This window comes from Pleurodeles waltl, unplaced genomic scaffold (genome assembly GCF_031143425.1).
Source record: "Pleurodeles waltl isolate 20211129_DDA unplaced genomic scaffold, aPleWal1.hap1.20221129 scaffold_39, whole genome shotgun sequence".
Taxonomy (NCBI): Eukaryota; Metazoa; Chordata; class Amphibia; order Caudata; family Salamandridae; genus Pleurodeles; species Pleurodeles waltl.
Window position 1 is genome coordinate 7,936,419 of NW_027150097.1, and position 15,893 is coordinate 7,952,311.

A 15,893-nucleotide genomic window follows, 5' to 3' on the forward strand; every position below is an offset into this window, starting at 1 on the left:
TTCAGTCAATCCACCCCGAGTCCTTGCAGCCGCGTTGAGCATGGTGGTCGAGGACTCAAACTGTACCGTTCAAGTCCTTGTCTCAGAGGCACTGAGTTGATTGGTATGGAGCCAGGCACCTCCTGATCTGAATCTTGAACTGGCTCCAAATTCTGCATGTCCACACCCCCTGTAGTAGATGTTTGAGAATTAGTAGCAGTCACCACCGGCCATATGCACTGGCTCAAAATTCTGCAAGTCCACACCCCATGTAGTAGATGATTGAGAATTAGTAGCAGCCACCACAGGGTCCACTGTCAGGATGATCCATCCTCTCTCCTTCATCAGCTTCAGATCCCACTGTTTCCCTGAGCAGGAAGGTCTGGAATTGAAAATACAGAGGACATTAAATAACATTCACTCAGTACATGGCACTCATTTTGGTTTATAAGCTGAAAATTGAGCCATCAGTCTGGTGTCAAGAGTGTCAGGATGGCCGGGTGGTCTAAGGTGCTGCATTCAGGTCACAGTCTCCCTTGGAGACGTGGGTTGAAACCCATCTTCTGACAAGTGTCTTTGTGAGGTGGATACATTTTTGGACTTTTTTTTCCAAGCACCCTTATCAAAAACAATGTCAACAGTTTCTGTAAATTATCGATAAGATCTATTGTCCGTTGCTTGCACTAATTGCCTGAAGTTGGCTAAATCGCAGTAAATCGGTAAAGCAGGAAATCACAGCATCTTCAACAAATCGTGATAGAGGGGCCGAGATAAAGGTTTCGACCCTACATATCAAAAGCACAGCTGTCCATAGTTCAGCAGGTTCACAGTGGAGAAGGTTCAGTGGCACCAGGGTCGCCTGCGTCCCAATCACAGCTGGTTTTTAACTTCTGTATTCTGGGCATGGGAGGGGTGTGTTGCATCGTGCACACACAGTGCCTGTTTCGCAAATAAGTTTTAATAAATACACAGAGAATAATATAGAGTCATTGGCCACGAGGAACACCTTCCCTGACCTTTTATTCTCTCCGATTCCACGTCACCGCGCCTACCATCCAACTCCAAAACTCGGGGGAGACTAACACTCCCTACCTCCCTTGGTGTGCATCATAGGCGTGCCCATGACAAACACAACATTTCTCCTTAACCAATACAAAACAAACATAGCTGCTAAAAAAAAAGATACTATACTAAACCAGTATACAAGAATAGTACACAACAAGAAATGCCACATTCAGTCAATCCACCCCGAATCCTTGCAGCCGCGTTGAGCATGGCGGTCGAGGACTCAAACTGTACCATTCAAGTCCTTGTCTCAGAGGCACTGAGTTGATTGGTATGGAGCCAGGCACCTCCTGATCTGAATCTTGAACTGGCTCCAAATTCTGCATGTCCACACCCCCTGTAGTAGATGATTGAGAATTAGTAGCAGTCACCACCGGCCATGTGCACTGGCTCAAAATTCAGCATGTCCACACCCCATGTAGTAGATGATTGAGAATTAGTAGCAGTCACCACCGGATCCACTGTCAGGATGATCCATCCTCTCCTTCATCAGCTTCAGATCCCACTGTTTCCCTGAGCAGGAAGGTCTGGAATTGAAAATACAGAGGACATTAAATAACATTCACTCAGTACATGGCACTCATTTTGGTTTATACGCTCGAAATTGAGCCATGAGCGATGTGTGAAGAGTGTCAGGATGGCCGAGTGGTCTAAGGCGCTGCGTTCAGGTCGCAGCCTCCCTTGGAGGTGTGGGTTCAAATCCCACTTCTGACAAGTGTATTTTGCGAGGTGGATACATTTTTGGACTTTTTTTTCCCAAGCACTGTATCAAAAACAATGTCAACAGTTTCTGTAAATTATCGATAAGATCTATTTTCCGTTGCTTGCACTAATTGCCTGAAGTTGGCTAAATCGCAGTAAATCGGTAAAGCAGGAAATCACAGCATCTTCAACAAATCGTGATAGAGGGGCCGATATAAACGTTTCGACCCTACATATCAAAAGCGCAGCTGTCAATAGTTCAGCAGGTTCACAGTGCAGAAGGTTCAGTGGCACCAGGGTCCCCTGCGTCCCAATCAGACCTGGTTTTTAACTTCTGTATTCAGGGGATGGGAGGGGTGGGGGTGTTGCGTCGTGCACACACAGTGCCTGTTTTGCAGAGAAGTTTTAATAAATACACAAAGAATAATATGGAGTCTTTGGCCACGAGGAACACCTTCCCCTACCTTTTATTCTCTCCGATTCCACATCACCGCACCTACCATCCAACTCCAAAACTCGGGGGAGACTAACACTCCCTACCTCCCTTGGTGTGCATCATGGGCGTGCCCATGACGAACACAACATTTCTCCTTAACCAATACAAAACAAACATAGCTGCTCAAAAAAAAGATACTATACTAATCTAGTATACAAAAATAGTACACAACAATAAATACCACATTCAGTCAATCCACCCCGAATCCTTGCAGCCGCGTTGAGCATGGCGGTCGAGGACTCAAACTGTACCGTTCAAGTCCTTGTCTCAGAGGCACTGAGTTGATTGGTATGGAGCCATGCACCTCCTGATCTGAATCTTGAACTGGCTCCAAATTCTGCATGTCCACACCCCCTGTAGTAGATGTTTGAGAATTAGTAGCAGTCACCACCGGCCATATGCACTGGCTCAAAATTCTGCAAGTCCACACCCCATGTAGTAGATGATTGAGAATTAGTAGCAGCCACCACAGAGTCCACTGTCAGGATGATCCATCCTCTCTCCTTCATCAGCTTCAGATCCCACTGTTTCCCTGAGCAGGAAGGTCTGGAATTGAAAATACAGAGGACATTAAATAACATTCACTCAGTACATGGCACTCATTTTGGTTTATAAGCTGAAAATTGAGCCATCAGTCTGGTGTCAAGAGTGTCAGGATGGCCGGGTGGTCTAAGGTGCTGCATTCAGGTCACAGTCTCCCTTGGAGACGTGGGTTGAAACCCATCTTCTGACAAGTGTCTTTGTGAGGTGGATACATTTTTGGACTTTTTTTTCCAAGCACCCTTATCAAAAACAATGTCAACAGTTTCTGTAAATTATCGATAAGATCTATTGTCCGTTGCTTGCACTAATTGCCTGAAGTTGGCTAAATCGCAGTAAATCGGTAAAGCAGGAAATCACAGCATCTTCAACAAATCGTGATAGAGGGGCCGAGATAAAGGTTTCGACCCTACATATCAAAAGCACAGCTGTCCATAGTTCAGCAGGTTCACTGTGCAGAAGGTTCAGTGGCACCAGGGTCCCCTGCGTCCCAATCACAGCTGGTTTTTAACTTCTGTATTCTGGGCATGGGAGGGGTGTGTTGCATCGTGCACACACAGTGCCTGTTTCGCAAATAAGTTTTAATAAATACACAGAGAATAATATAGAGTCATTGGCCACGAGGAACACCTTCCCTGACCTTTTATTCTCTCCGGTTCCACGTCACCGCGCCTACCATCCAACTCCAAAACTCGGGGGAGACTAACACTCCCTACCTCCCTTGGTGTGCATCATAGGCGTGCCCATGACGAACACAACATTTCTCCTTAACCAATACAAAACAAACATAGCTGCTCAAAAAAAAGATACTATACTAAACCAGTATACAAGAATAGTACACAACAAGAAATGCCACATTCAGTCAATCCACCCCGAATCCTTGCAGCCGCGTTGAGCATGGCGGTCGAGGACTCAAACTGTACCGTTCAAGTCCTTGTCTCAGAGGCACTGAGTTGATTGGTATGGAGCCAGGCACCTCCTGATCTGAATCTTGAACTGGCTCCAAATTCTGCATGTCCAAACCCCCTGTAGTAGATGATTGAGAATTAGTAGCAGTCACCACCGGCCATGTGCACTGGCTCAAAATTCAGCATGTCCACACCCCATGTAGTAGATGATTGAGAATTAGTAGCAGTCACCACCGGATCCACTGTCAGGATGATCCATCCTCTCTCCTTCATCAGCTTCAGATCCCACTGTTTCCCTGAGCAGGAAGGTCTGGAATTGAAAATACAGAGGACATTAAACAACATTCACTCAGTACATGGCACTCATTTTGGTTTATAAGCTGGAAATTGAGCCATCAGTGCAGTGTCACGAGTGTCAGGATGGCCGAGTGGTCTAAGGCACTGCGTTCAGGTCGCAGTCTCATTTGGAGGCGTGGGTTTGAATCCCACTTCTGACAAGTGTCTTTTGCGAGGTGGATACATATTTTGACTTTTTTTTTCCAAGCATCCGTATCAAAAACAATGTCAACAGTTTCTGTAAATTATCGATAAGATCTATTGCCCGTTGCTTGCACTAATTTCCTGAAGTTGGCTAAATCGCAGTAAATCGGTAAAGCGGGAAATCACAGCATCTTCAACAAATCGTGATAGAGGAGCAGAGATAAAGGTTTTGACCCTACATATCAAGAGCGCAGCTGTCAATAGTTCAGCAGGTTCACAGTGCAGAAGGTTCAGTGGCACCAGGGTCCCCTGCGTCCCAATCACAGCTGGTTTTTAACTTCTGTATTCAGGGCCTGGGAGGGGTGTGTTGCATCGTGCACACATGGTGCCTATTTCGCAGATAAGTTCTAATAAATACACAGAGAATAATATAGAGTCATTGGCCACGAGGAACACCTTCCCTGGCCTTTTATTCTCTCCGGTTCCACGTCACCGCGCCTACTATCCAACTCCAAAACTCGGGGGAGACTAACACTCCCTACCTCCCTTGGTGTGCATCATAGGCGTGCCCATGACGAACACAACATTTCTCCTTAACCAATACAAAACAAACATAGCTGCTCAAAAAAAAGATACTATACTAATCCAGTATACAAGAATAGTACACAACAAGAAATGCCACATTCAGTCAATCCACCCCGAATCCTTGCAGCCGCGTTGAGCATGGCGGTCGAGGACTCAAACTGTACCGTTCAAGTCCTTGTCTCAGAGGCACTGAGTTGATTGGTATGGAGCCAGGCACCTCCTTATCTGAATCTTGAACTGGCTCCAAATTCTGCATGTCCACACCCCCTGTAGTAGATGATTGAGAATTAGTAGCAGTCACCACCGGCCATGTGCACTGGCTCAAAATTCAGCATGTCCACACCCCATGTAGTAGATGATTGAGAATTAGTAGCAGTCACCACCGGATCCACTGTCAGGATTATCCATCCTCTCTCCTTCATCAGCTTCAGATCCCACTGTTTCCCTGAGCAGGAAGGTCTGGAATTGAAAATACAGAGGACATTAAACAACATTCACTCAGTACATGGCACTCATTTTGGTTTATAAGGTGGAAATTGAGCCATCAGTGCAGTGTCAAGAGTGTCAGGATGGCCAAGTGGTCTAAGGCGATGCGTTCAGGTCGCAGTCTCCTTTCGAGGTGTGGGTTCGAATCCCACTTCTGACAAGTGTCTTTTGCGAGGTGGATACATTTTTGGACTTTTTTTTTCCAAGCACCCGTATCAAAAACAATGTCAACAGTTTCTGTAAATTATCGATAAGATCTATTGTCCGTTGCTTGCACTAATTTCCTGAAGTTGGCTAAATCTCAGTAAATCGGTAAAGCGGGAAATCACAGCATCTTCAACAAATCGTGATGGAGGGGCAGAGATAAAGGTTTCGACCCTACATATCAAGAGCGCAGCTGTCAATAGTTCAGCAGGATCACAGTGCAGAAGGTTCAGTGGCACCAGGGTCCCCTGCGTCCCAATCACAGCTGGTTTTTAACTTCTGTATTCAGGGCATGGGAGGGGTGTGTTGCATCGTGCACACACAGTGCCTGTTTCGCAGATAAGTTTTAATAAATACACAGAGAATAATATAGAGTCATTGGCCACGAGGAACACCTTCCCTGACCTTTTATTCTCTCCGGTTCCACGTCACCGCGCCTACCATCCAACTCCAAAACTCGGGGGAGACTAACACTCCCTACCTCCCTTGGTGTGCATCATAGGCGTGCCCATGACGAACACAACATTTCTCCTTAACCAATACAAAACAAACATAGCTGCTCAAAAAAAAGATACTATACTAATCCAGTATTCAAGAATAGTACACAACAAGAAATGCCACATTCAGTCAATCCACCCCGAATCCTTGCAGCCGCGTTGAGCATGGCGGTCGAGGACTCAAACTGTACCGTTCAAGTCCTTGTCTCAGAGGCACTGAGTTGATTGGTATGGAGCCAGGCACCTCCTGATCTGAATCTTGAACTGGCTCCAAATTCTGCATGTCCACACCCCTTGTAGTAGATGATTGAGAATTAGTTGCAGTCACCACCAGCCATGTGCACTGGCTCAAACTTCTGCATGTCCACACCCCAAGTAGTCGATGATTGCGAATTAGTAGCAGTCACCACCGGATTCACTGTCAGGATGATCCATCCTCTCTCCTTCATCAGCTTCAGATCCCACTGTTTCCCTGAGCAGGAAGGTCTGGAATTGAAAATACAGAGGACATTAAACAACATTCACTCAGTACAGGGCACTCATTTTGGTTTATAAGCTGGAAATTGAGCCATCAGTGCAGTGTCAAGAGTGTCAGGATGGCCGAGTGGTCTAAGGTGCTGAGTTCAGGTCGCAGTCTCCTTTGGAGGCGTGGGTTCGAATCCCACTTCTGACGAGTGCCTTTTGCGAGGTGGATACATTTTTGGACTTTTTTTTTCCAAGCACCCTTATCAAAAACAATGTCAACAGTTTCTGTGAATTATCGATAAGATCTATTGTCCATTGCTTGCACTAATTTCCTGAAGTTGGCTAAATCGCAGTAAATCGGTAAAGCGGGAAATCACAGCATCTTCAACAAATCGTGATAGAGGGGCTGAGATAAAGTTTTCGACCCTACATATCAAAAGCGCAGCTGTCAATAGTTCAGCAGGTTCACAGTGCAGAAGGTTCAGTGGCACCAGGGTCCCCTGCGTCCCAATCAGACCTGGTTTTTAACTTCTGTATTCAGGGGATGGGAGGGGTGGGGGTGTTGCGTCGTGCACACACAGTGCCTGTTTTGCAGAGAAGTTTTAATAAATACACAAAGAATAATATGGAGTCTTTGGCCACGAGGAACACCTTCCCCTACCTTTTATTCTCTCCGATTCCACATCACCGCACCTACCATCCAACTCCAAAACTCGGGGGAGACTAACACTCCCTACCTCCCTTGGTGTGCATCATGGGCGTGCCCATGACGAACACAACATTTCTCCTTAACCAATACAAAACAAACATAGCTGCTCAAAAAAAAGATACTATACTAATCTAGTATACAAAAATAGTACACAACAATAAATACCACATTCAGTCAATCCACCCCGAATCCTTGCAGCCGCGTTGAGCATGGTGGTCGAGGACTCAAACTGTACCGTTCAAGTCCTTGTCTCAGAGGCACTGAGTTGATTGGTATGGAGCCAGGCACCTCCTGATCTGAATCTTGAACTGGCTCCAAATTCTGCATGTCCACACCCCCTGTAGTAGATGTTTGAGAATTAGTAGCAGTCACCACCGGCCATATGCACTGGCTCAAAATTCTGCAAGTCCACACCCCATGTAGTAGATGATTGAGAATTAGTAGCAGCCACCACAGGGTCCACTGTCAGGATGATCCATCCTCTCTCCTTCATCAGCTTCAGATCCCACTGTTTCCCTGAGCAGGAAGGTCTGGAATTGAAAATACAGAGGACATTAAATAACATTCACTCAGTACATGGCACTCATTTTGGTTTATAAGCTGAAAATTGAGCCATCAGTCTGGTGTCAAGAGTGTCAGGATGGCCGGGTGGTCTAAGGTGCTGCATTCAGGTCACAGTCTCCCTTGGAGACGTGGGTTGAAACCCATCTTCTGACAAGTGTCTTTGTGAGGTGGATACATTTTTGGACTTTTTTTTCCAAGCACCCTTATCAAAAACAATGTCAACAGTTTCTGTAAATTATCGATAAGATCTATTGTCCGTTGCTTGCACTAATTGCCTGAAGTTGGCTAAATCGCAGTAAATCGGTAAAGCAGAAAATCACAGCATCTTCAACAAATCGTGATAGAGGGGCCGAGATAAAGGTTTCGACCCTACATATCAAAAGCACAGCTGTCCATAGTTCAGCAGGTTCACAGTGGAGAAGGTTCAGTGGCACCAGGGTCGCCTGCGTCCCAATCACAGCTGGTTTTTAACTTCTGTATTCTGGGCATGGGAGGGGTGTGTTGCATCGTGCACACACAGTGCCTGTTTCGCAAATAAGTTTTAATAAATACACAGAGAATAATATAGAGTCATTGGCCACGAGGAACACCTTCCCTGACCTTTTATTCTCTCCGATTCCACGTCACCGCGCCTACCATCCAACTCCAAAACTCGGGGGAGACTAACACTCCCTACCTCCCTTGGTGTGCATCATAGGCGTGCCCATGACAAACACAACATTTCTCCTTAACCAATACAAAACAAACATAGCTGCTAAAAAAAAAGATACTATACTAAACCAGTATACAAGAATAGTACACAACAAGAAATGCCACATTCAGTCAATACACCCCGAATCCTTGCAGCCGCGTTGAGCATGGCGGTCGAGGACTCAAACTGTACCATTCAAGTCCTTGTCTCAGAGGCACTGAGTTGATTGGTATGGAGCCAGGCACCTCCTGATCTGAATCTTGAACTGGCTCCAAATTATGCATGTCCACACCCCCTGTAGTAGATGATTGAGAATTAGTAGCAGTCACCACCGGCCATGTGCACTGGCTCAAAATTCAGCATGTCCACACCCCATGTAGTAGATGATTGAGAATTAGTAGCAGTCACCACCGGATCCACTGTCAGGATGATCCATCCTCTCCTTCATCAGCTTCAGATCCCACTGTTTCCCTGAGCAGGAAGGTCTGGAATTGAAAATACAGAGGACATTAAATAACATTCACTCAGTACATGGCACTCATTTTGGTTTATACGCTCGAAATTGAGCCATGAGCGATGTGTGAAGAGTGTCAGGATGGCCGAGTGGTCTAAGGCGCTGCGTTCAGGTCGCAGCCTCCCTTGGAGGTGTGGGTTCAAATCCCACTTCTGACAAGTGTATTTTGCGAGGTGGATACATTTTTGGACTTTTTTTTCCCAAGCACCGTATCAAAAACAATGTCAACAGTTTCTGTAAATTATCGATAAGATCTATTTTCCGTTGCTTGCACTAATTGCCTGAAGTTGGCTAAATCGCAGTAAATCGGTAAAGCAGGAAATCACAGCATCTTCAACAAATCGTGATAGAGGGGCCGATATAAACGTTTCGACCCTACATATCAAAAGCGCAGCTGTCAATAGTTCAGCAGGTTCACAGTGCAGAAGGTTCAGTGGCACCAGGGTCCCCTGCGTCCCAATCAGACCTGGTTTTTAACTTCTGTATTCAGGGGATGGGAGGGGTGGGGGTGTTGCGTCGTGCACACACAGTGCCTGTTTTGCAGAGAAGTTTTAATAAATACACAAAGAATAATATGGAGTCTTTGGCCACGAGGAACACCTTCCCCTACCTTTTATTCTCTCCGATTCCACATCACCGCACCTACCATCCAACTCCAAAACTCGGGGGAGACTAACACTCCCTACCTCCCTTGGTGTGCATCATGGGCGTGCCCATGACGAACACAACATTTCTCCTTAACCAATACAAAACAAACATAGCTGCTCAAAAAAAAGATACTATACTAATCTAGTATACAAAAATAGTACACAACAATAAATACCACATTCAGTCAATCCACCCCGAATCCTTGCAGCCGCGTTGAGCATGGCGGTCGAGGACTCAAACTGTACCGTTCAAGTCCTTGTCTCAGAGTTACTGAGTTGATTGGTATGGAGCCATGCACCTCCTGATCTGAATCTTGAACTGGCTCCAAATTCTGCATGTCCACACCCCCTGTAGTAGATGTTTGAGAATTAGTAGCAGTCACCACCGGCCATATGCACTGGCTCAAAATTCTGCAAGTCCACACCCCATGTAGTAGATGATTGAGAATTAGTAGCAGCCACCACAGAGTCCACTGTCAGGATGATCCATCCTCTCTCCTTCATCAGCTTCAGATCCCACTGTTTCCCTGAGCAGGAAGGTCTGGAATTGAAAATACAGAGGACATTAAATAACATTCACTCAGTACATGGCACTCATTTTGGTTTATAAGCTGAAAATTGAGCCATCAGTCTGGTGTCAAGAGTGTCAGGATGGCCGGGTGGTCTAAGGTGCTGCATTCAGGTCACAGTCTCCCTTGGAGACGTGGGTTGAAACCCATCTTCTGACAAGTGTCTTTGTGAGGTGGATACATTTTTGGACTTTTTTTTCCAAGCACCCTTATCAAAAACAATGTCAACAGTTTCTGTAAATTATCGATAAGATCTATTGTCCGTTGCTTGCACTAATTGCCTGAAGTTGGCTAAATCGCAGTAAATCGGTAAAGCAGGAAATCACAGCATCTTCAACAAATCGTGATAGAGGGGCCGAGATAAAGGTTTCGACCCTACATATCAAAAGCACAGCTGTCCATAGTTCAGCAGGTTCACTGTGCAGAAGGTTCAGTGGCACCAGGGTCCCCTGCGTCCCAATCACAGCTGGTTTTTAACTTCTGTATTCTGGGCATGGGAGGGGTGTGTTGCATCGTGCACACACAGTGCCTGTTTCGCAAATAAGTTTTAATAAATACACAGAGAATAATATAGAGTCATTGGCCACGAGGAACACCTTCCCTGACCTTTTATTCTCTCCGGTTCCACGTCACCGCGCCTACCATCCAACTCCAAAACTCGGGGGAGACTAACACTCCCTACCTCCCTTGGTGTGCATCATAGGCGTGCCCATGACGAACACAACATTTCTCCTTAACCAATACAAAACAAACATAGCTGCTCAAAAAAAAGATACTATACTAAACCAGTATACAAGAATAGTACACAACAAGAAATGCCACATTCAGTCAATCCACCCCGAATCCTTGCAGCCGCGTTGAGCATGGCGGTCGAGGACTCAAACTGTACCGTTCAAGTCCTTGTCTCAGAGGCACTGAGTTGATTGGTATGGAGCCAGGCACCTCCTGATCTGAATCTTGAACTGGCTCCAAATTCTGCATGTCCAAACCCCCTGTAGTAGATGATTGAGAATTAGTAGCAGTCACCACCGGCCATGTGCACTGGCTCAAAATTCAGCATGTCCACACCCCATGTAGTAGATGATTGAGAATTAGTAGCAGTCACCACCGGATCCACTGTCAGGATGATCCATCCTCTCTCCTTCATCAGCTTCAGATCCCACTGTTTCCCTGAGCAGGAAGGTCTGGAATTGAAAATACAGAGGACATTAAACAACATTCACTCAGTACATGGCACTCATTTTGGTTTATAAGCTGGAAATTGAGCCATCAGTGCAGTGTCACGAGTGTCAGGATGGCCGAGTGGTCTAAGGCACTGCGTTCAGGTCGCAGTCTCATTTGGAGGCGTGGGTTTGAATCCCACTTCTGACAAGTGTCTTTTGCGAGGTGGATACATATTTTGACTTTTTTTTTCCAAGCACCCGTATCAAAAACAATGTCAACAGTTTCTGTAAATTATCGATAAGATCTATTGTCCGTTGCTTGCACTAATTTCCTGAAGTTGGCTAAATCGCAGTAAATCGGTAAAGCGGGAAATCACAGCATCTTCAACAAATCGTGATAGAGGAGCAGAGATAAAGGTTTTGACCCTACATATCAAGAGCGCAGCTGTCAATAGTTCAGCAGGTTCACAGTGCAGAAGGTTCAGTGGCACCAGGGTCCCCTGCGTCCCAATCACAGCTGGTTTTTAACTTCTGTATTCAGGGCCTGGGAGGGGTGTGTTGCATCGTGCACACATGGTGCCTATTTCGCAGATAAGTTCTAATAAATACACAGAGAATAATATAGAGTCATTGGCCACGAGGAACACCTTCCCTGGCCTTTTATTCTCTCCGGTTCCACGTCACCGCGCCTACTATCCAACTCCAAAACTCGGGGGAGACTAACACTCCCTACCTCCCTTGGTGTGCATCATAGGCGTGCCCATGACGAACACAACATTTCTCCTTAACCAATACAAAACAAACATAGCTGCTCAAAAAAAAGATACTATACTAATCCAGTATACAAGAATAGTACACAACAAGAAATGCCACATTCAGTCAATCCACCCCGAATCCTTGCAGCCGCGTTGAGCATGGCGGTCGAGGACTCAAACTGTACCGTTCAAGTCCTTGTCTCAGAGGCACTGAGTTGATTGGTATGGAGCCAGGCACCTCCTTATCTGAATCTTGAACTGGCTCCAAATTCTGCATGTCCACACCCCCTGTAGTAGATGATTGAGAATTAGTAGCAGTCACCACCGGCCATGTGCACTGGCTCAAAATTCAGCATGTCCACACCCCATGTAGTAGATGATTGAGAATTAGTAGCAGTCACCACCGGATCCACTGTCAGGATTATCCATCCTCTCTCCTTCATCAGCTTCAGATCCCACTGTTTCCCTGAGCAGGAAGGTCTGGAATTGAAAATACAGAGGACATTAAACAACATTCACTCAGTACATGGCACTCATTTTGGTTTATAAGGTGGAAATTGAGCCATCAGTGCAGTGTCAAGAATGTCAGGATGGCCAAGTGGTCTAAGGCGATGCGTTCAGGTCGCAGTCTCCTTTCGAGGTGTGGGTTCGAATCCCACTTCTGACAAGTGTCTTTTGCGAGGTGGATACATTTTTGGACTTTTTTTTTCCAAGCACCCGTATCAAAAACAATGTCAACAGTTTCTGTAAATTATCGATAAGATCTATTGTCCGTTGCTTGCACTAATTTCCTGAAGTTGGCTAAATCTCAGTAAATCGGTAAAGCGGGAAATCACAGCATCTTCAACAAATCGTGATAGAGGGGCAGAGATAAAGGTTTCGACCCTACATATCAAGAGCGCAGCTGTCAATAGTTCAGCAGGATCACAGTGCAGAAGGTTCAGTGGCACCAGGGTCCCCTGCGTCCCAATCACAGCTGGTTTTTAACTTCTGTATTCAGGGCATGGGAGGGTTGTGTTGCATCGTGCACACACGGTGCCTGTTTCACAGATAAGTTTTAATAAATACACAGAGAATAATATAGAGTCATTGGCCACGAGGAACACCTTCCCTGACCTTTTATTCTCTCCGGTTCCACGTCACCGCACTACCATCCAACTCCAAAACTCGGGGGAGACTCACACTCCCTACCTCCCTTGGTGTGCATCATAGGCGTGCCCATGACGAACACAACATTTCTCCTTAACCAATACAAAACAAACATAGCTGCTCAAAAAAAAGATACTATACTAATCCAGTATACAAGAATAGTACAAAACAAGAACTGCCACATTCAGTCAATCCACCCCGAATCCTTGCAGCCGCGTTGAGCATGGCGGTCGAGGACTCAAACTGTACCGTTCAAGTCCTTGTCTCAGAGGCACTGATTTGATTGGTATGGAGCCAGGCACCTCCTGATCTGAATCTTGAACTGGCTCCAAATTCTGCATGTCCACACCCCCTGTAGTAGATGATTGAGAATTAGTAGCAGTCACCACCGGCCATATGCACTGGCTCAAAATTCTGCAAGTCCACACCCCATGTAGTAGATGATTGAGAATTAGTAGCAGTCACCACAGGGTCCACTGTCAGGATGATCCATCCTCTCTCCTTCATCAGCTTCAGATCCCACTGTTTCCCTGAGCAGGAAGGTCTGGAATTGAAAATACAGAGGACATTAAATAACATTCACTCAGTACATGGCACTCATTTTGGTTTATAAGCTGGAAATTGAGCCATCAGTCTGGTGTAAAGAGTGTCAGGATGGCCGGGTGGTCCAAGGTGCTCCATTCAGGTCACAGTCTCCCTTGGAGATGTGGGTTCAAACCCCTCTTCTGACAAGTGTCTTTTGCGAGCTGGATACATTTTTGGACTTTTTTTTTCCAAGCACCCTTATCAAAAACAATGTCAACAGTTTCTGTAAATTATCGATAAGATCTATTGTCCGTTGCTTGCACTAATTGCCTGAAGTTGGCTAAATCGCAGTAAATCGGTAAAGCAGGAAATCACAGCATCTTCAACAAATCGTGATAGAGGGGCCGAGATAAAGGTTTCGACCCTACATATCAAAAGCACAGCTGTCAATAGTTCAGCAGGTTCACAGTGCAGAAGGTTCAGTGGCACCAGGGTCCCCTGCGTCCCAATCACAGCTGGTTTTTAACTTCTGTATTCAGGGCACGGGAGGGGTGTGTTGCATCGTGCACACACAGTGCCTGTTTCGCAAATAAGTTTTAATAAATACACAGAGAATAATATAGAGTCATTGGCCACGAGGAACACCTTCCATGACCTTTTATTCTCTCCGGTTCCACGTCACCGCGCCTACCATCCAACTCCAAAACTTGGGGGAGACTAACACTCCCTACCTCCCTTGGTGTGCGTCATAGGCGTGCCCATGACGAACACAACATTTCTCCTTAACCAATACAAAACAAACATAGCTGCTAAAAAAAAAGATACTATACTAAACCAGTATACAAGAATAGTACACAACAAGAAATGCCACATTCAGTCAATCCACCCTGAATCCTTGCAGCCGCGTTGAGCATGGCAGTCGAGGACTCAATCTGTACCGTTCAAGTCCTTGTCTCAGAGGCACTGAGTTGATTGGTATGGAGCCAGGCACCTCCTGATCTGAATCTTGAACTGGCTCCAAATTCTGCATGTCCACACCCCCTGTAGTAGATGATTGAGAATTAGTAGCAGTCACCACCGGCCATGTGCACTGGCTCAAAATTCAGCATGTCCACACCCCATGTAGTAGATGATTGAGAATTAGTAGCAGTCACCACCGGATCCACTGTCAGGATGATCCATCCTCTCTCCTTCATCAGCTTCAGATCCCACTGTTTCCCTGAGCAGGAAGGTCTGGAATTGAAAATACAGAGGACATTAAACAACATTCACTCAGTACATGGCACTCATTTTGGTTTATAAGCTGGAAATTGAGCCATCAGTGAAGTGTCACGAGTGTCAGGATGGCCGAGTGGTCTAAGGCACTGCGTTCAGATTGCAGTCTCATTTGGAGGCGTGGGTTCGAATCCCACTTCTGACAAGTGTCTTTTGCGAGGTGGATACATTTTTTGACTTTTTTTTTCCAAGCACCCGTATCAAAAACAATGTCAACAGTTTCTGTAAATTATCGATAAGATCTATTGTCCGTTGCTTGCACTAATTTCCTGAAGTTGGCTAAATCGCAGTAAATCGGTAAAGCGGGAAATCACAGCATCTTCAACAAATCGTGATAGAGGAGCAGAGATAAAGGTTTTGACCCTACATATCAAGAGCGCAGCTGTCAATAGTTCAGCAGGTTCACAGTGCAGAAGGTTCAGTGGCACCAGGGTCCCCTGCGTCCCAATCACAGCTGGTTTTTAACTTCTGTATTCAGGGCATGGGAGGGGTGTGTTGCATCGTGCACACATGGTGCCTATTTCGCAGATAAGTTTTAATAAATACACAGAGAATAATATAGAGTCATTGGCCACGAGGAACACCTTCCCTGGCCTTTTATTCTCTCCGGTTCCACGTCACCGCGCCTACCATCCAACTCCAAAACTCGGGGGAGACTAACACTCCCTACCTCCCTTGGTGTGCATCATAGGCGTGCCCATGACGAACACAACATTTCTCCTTAACCAATACAAAACAAACATAGCTGCTCAAAAAAAAGATACTATACTAATGCAGTATACAAGAATAGTACACATCAAGAAATGCCACATTCAGTCAATCCACCCCGAATCCTTGCAGCCGCGTTGAGCATGGCGGTCGAGGACTCAAACTGTACCGTTCAAGTCCTTGTCTCAGAGGCACTGAGTTGATTGGTATGGAGCCA

The 15,893-nt window shown here is 45.8% G+C and overlaps 2 non-coding genes across 2 annotated transcripts; both read left to right on the top strand.

Annotated features, from left to right (window-relative positions):
- The first annotated feature begins 1,675 nt into the window (after positions 1 to 1,675).
- Positions 1,676 to 1,758, top strand: TRNAL-CAG (transfer RNA leucine (anticodon CAG)). The gene has a single exon. It is a non-coding gene; the product is annotated as a tRNA-Leu (tRNA).
- A 7,202-nt stretch (positions 1,759 to 8,960) lies between these two features.
- TRNAL-CAG (transfer RNA leucine (anticodon CAG)) lies at positions 8,961 to 9,043 on the top strand. Its single transcript has one exon. It is a non-coding gene; the product is annotated as a tRNA-Leu (tRNA).
- The last annotated feature ends 6,850 nt before the right edge of the window (positions 9,044 to 15,893 follow it).